Source organism: Salminus brasiliensis, chromosome 16, assembly GCF_030463535.1.
Source record: "Salminus brasiliensis chromosome 16, fSalBra1.hap2, whole genome shotgun sequence".
Classification (NCBI taxonomy): Eukaryota; Metazoa; Chordata; class Actinopteri; order Characiformes; family Bryconidae; genus Salminus; species Salminus brasiliensis.
Window position 1 is genome coordinate 26,426,979 of NC_132893.1, and position 4,560 is coordinate 26,431,538.

Below are 4,560 nucleotides of genomic sequence, written 5' to 3' on the forward strand. Positions count from 1 at the left end.
TGATGAGCTATCCTTCGTCTGAGGGATTTGATTTGAACAGATGATGTCATAGGTTCCCCTTAAAGTATCCAAAACCCTGAATCCCTGCTGTAAACCATCTGCTAAGCCTTTGGATAATTTTATATGCAGGTTCTGCAGTCGAATTATTTTTCGAGTTATTTTGAGGTGGTCTTCTCCAAAAAGTGCCTGATACCACAAGTCAGAAGCAGTCGCAGTAGAGGACTGGAACATAGAATAGAACATGAATGGGAATTACATGAGCTAAACCTGAATTCAGTGTTGAGCTGAGAACTAACAGAGACCTACAGTGTACAGGATTGGGGCAGTCCTGCTGCAGTGCTTGCAGTTTCTTCGAGTGGAAATCCTTCATCAGCTGTGCAAGCAAAGTCATTCTGCAGCTGCAGGAGGTGAAACACATAATATTCCGTTTTTAAAGATGTTTAAAGCAGAAGGTTCATGCCAGGTGGTTCACAAACTCGGAGACTGAAGCTAGGCCCAACTAATGCACCATGGCCTGGTAGGCTGTAAACACATGCTTTTGTTAAACCTACAGCAAAATAAAGAACACGTATTGCTATACTGCTGCTCGTATGCGCCTCTAATGGTAGTCTACACAATTTAGTTTACATTGGAGGGGAAAAAAAGGGTGCAGAATTGGGTGCATGAAAAGAACACCTCTCCAACTGTTAAGCACAGGAATCGATTGATCATGTTTTGGGCTTGTGTTGCAGCCAGTGGCATACAAATCATGGAGTCAATTAAATACCATGGAATGATATGATTAAATAAAGTAAATGGATTCAATTAAATACCAGCAAAATTAGTCTGTGAATAAAAATAAACTGAAGATAAAAAAATAGGATGAGCTTCTACAGCAAGATTATGATCCTAAACACACCTCAAAATCCACAACGGACTACCTAATAAAAAAGCTGTGCAGCAAGACTGCCCAAGAATCTCACTAAATTAGGAGCCTTTTGCAAGGATGAATTTTCAAAGCACCCCAAACAAGAATGAAAGATTCTTGGCTGCTACAAAAAAAGGGCTTACAAGCTGTGATACTTGCCAAAACGGGTGTTACTAAGTACTGACCACGAGTGCCCAAATTTTTGCTCTCAGGTTTTTTCTTTTTTGTTGTTTTGAAGATGGAAATGAATTCTGGCTCCACCCTTGAACCAATAGAAGTGCAATGAGTTGATGCCTACAATGTACACTGCCACTCAAAAGTTTGGGTCACTTAGAAATCTGCTTGCAATAAGGAATGTAGTAGAATTCTACGCTGTAAACTCAGTAGTGTTTATGGTATTTATTAAAGAAATGACATTTGCCTTTACATATGCACAGTCATAGTGCAGCAGTGCTTCAGGTAGCCAATCAGAGCGCAAGATTCAGGCAGTTAATCATATTGTTGAGTTCCATTAGCCAATCAAAATGCAAGATCAAGCTAGTGATCTTCATAGTGACCATCATAGTGAGAGGAGATGGTCCTCTGCAGAAGCAGAGCTGTATTCAGCCCCAACAGCATACGTACCTCAGACACTGTTTTGAATTAAGATGTCGTTCAACCCGGAAACCATAGCAAATTGTGCACATTTTGAAATTGAATGTACCCCAGAAATCCTGATGGAGGAGCTGGATCTAACATAACTTCTCACTCTCAGAGAAAATGCTTAGTCTAACTACAGATTTTGGAGGGTAAGTACATTTATATGAGTAAGAAAACTAGACAGAGCTGTAGGGCTGAACGAGTGTTACTGTTGCACTATTTAAAGCAACACTATGGAAAATCGCTTCTCGCTCCTGGGCTCCCCCTACAGGCAGCAAGTGTAATTTGCGTTTTGAGCCTAAGTGCACCTCCATCTTTGTAGATACTTATGTCTCCTATGAGCCACCACTAAATGACCTGTTTTTCTGGACAGGCTAAGAGATATAGAACGGTCACTGAAAGAGGCATGTGCACTAAGGCAGTAGGTACATGTATACACTACCGGTCAAAAGTTATTTCCCATTGGTTTTATGGACAAGTATAAATAAATAACTTGCAATAGTACAAAGTTAGGCAGCAAACTGCCAGGGCTTTTGAGTAAAATGAAATGTATGTATGTTGTGTGGGAAAAAGGGCCATTGGTTAACAACTGACAGCTAGGCTTTCACAACTAATTTAAACAAGTTATCATTTACAGCCCCTCTATCTACATAAAATTGTAGTGTAGGAACTTCACAGTGTAGGAACTTGAAGAAGACACTTAATAAAGAAAGGCATATTGACCTCCTAAAAGTGTTGCTCTACCCTTTGAGAAATTACAGATTAGCACTGAATGTTGAGAGTAACCCAAAACGCTCTTTAAAACTAGAGAAAACTGAAGAGGTCAGGTACAGGAGGAGGTCTGACAGACTCACATTCACAACACCATCAGAGGACAAGTTTCTGAGAGTCAACACCTTGGCGTGGCAGTAAGATGGCCAAACAAGCAAAGCAGGCTTATGTGGGCCATGCAACACTGACAGTGGACTGCAGACATGGAGGGTGTTCTAAAACTGACCAGTAGTATGTATATATACAGTGAGTCCAAGAAGTATTTGATCCCTTGCTGATTTTCTTTGTTTGCCCACTAATAAAGACACTATCCTTCTGCACTTTTAATGGTAGATATATTCTAACATGGAGAGACAGAATATCAAGACAAAAATCCAGAATATAATTTTAAAGAATATATTTTAATTAATTTGTATTTCAATGAGGAAAATAAGTATTTGATCCCTCTTGCCAAACACACTCAATACTTAGTGGCAAAGCCTTTGTTTGCAAGCACAGCGGTGAGACGTTTGTTGTAGTTAACCACAAGTTTAGCACACACACCAGGGGGAATTTTGGCCCACTCTTCTTTGCAGATCCTCTCTAAATCATGAAGGTTGGTGGGCTGTCGCTTGGCAACTCTGACCTTCAGCTCCCTCCATAGATTTTCGATCGGATTGAGGTCTGGCGACTGGCTGGGCCACTCCATGACCTTAATGTGATTTTTCTTGAGCCAATCCTTTGTTGCCTTTGCTGTATGTTTAGGGTCGTTATCATGTTGGAAGACCCAACCACGGCCCATTTTCAGATCCCTGGCAGAGGGGAGGAGGTTGTCCCTCAGGATTGTGCGGTACATGGCTCCATCCATCTTCCCAGTGATGCGGTGAAGTAGCCCTGTACCCTTGGCAGAGAAACACCCCCAAAACATTATGCTTCCACCTCCATGCTTGACGGTGGGCACAGTGTTCTTGGGGTCATAGGCAGCATTTTTCTTCCTCCACACATGGCGGGTGGAGTTGAGGCCAAAAAGTTCAATTTTGGTCTCGTCTGACCACAAAACCTTCTCCCAATAACTTGGTTCATCTTTCAAATGATCATTGGCATACTTGAGGCGCGCCTCCACATGTGCTCTCTTCAGCAGGGGTACCTTTCGGGCACTGCAGGATGTGAATCCATTGTTGCGCAAAGTGTTGCCAATTGTTTCCTTGCAAACTGTGGTCCCAGCTGCCTTCAGGTCATTTGCTAACTCCTGCCGAGTGGTTGCAGGACGATTTCTGACTGTTCTCAGCATCATTGCCACCCCACGAGGCGAAATCTTCTTTGGAGCACCGGGCCGAGGTCTGTTGATTGTCATGTTATACTCTTTAAACTTTCTGATAATTGCACCAATAGTTGTTACTTTCACATCCAACACCTTACTAATCTTTTTGTAGCCCATTCCAGCTTTGTGAAGGTCAACAATTCTGACTCTGAGGTCCTGTGACAGCTCTTTGGTTTTACCCATGTTGGAGACTTGAAATCTGTGTGATCTGTCTGATTCTGTGGACAGGTGTTTTTCACACAAGTGATTAGTGAGAACAGGTGGCTTCAGGTCAGGTAACAAGTTGATTGGGAGTGTCTAACTGGTCTGTAAAAGCCAGAACTGCTAATGAATACTAAGGGATCAAATACTTATTTCACTCCATGAAATACAAATCAATTAATATATATTCCTTAGATTTATTTTCTGGATTTTCTTTTTAATATTCTGTCTCTCCATGTAAGAATACATCTACCATTAAAAGTATAGAATGATCATGTCTTTATTAGTGGGCCAACGAAGAAAATCAGCAAGGGATCAAATACTTCTTGGACTCACTGTATATATATATATATATATATATATATATATATAATTGTACAATGATACACAGTTCTTGTTTGCATTTTTATCCCCGTTTCTCTAAAGTTACAGACTGCAGTAGCTGTATGTCGAGCCCAGAGTAGCAACAACAGTGAAGCTATTCTCCCTATTACAAGTCAGTAAAGCATCTCAATGATTTTAAATGTAAAAAAAAATATTTGTACGCTATTTTAACAATGCTAGTTGCTTAGTTGCTTGGTACTAACAATTTTAACAAATTAACAAAGGCTTAATCAGTAGCGGGTTTTAAACTATCAGAGCAATTTCAGTTGGTTTAAAGTTATTTTTACTATTTAAACATATTTATACTATTTATTTTACTATTTCACTATTTTACACACGTGATCATTTTTATAGTGCC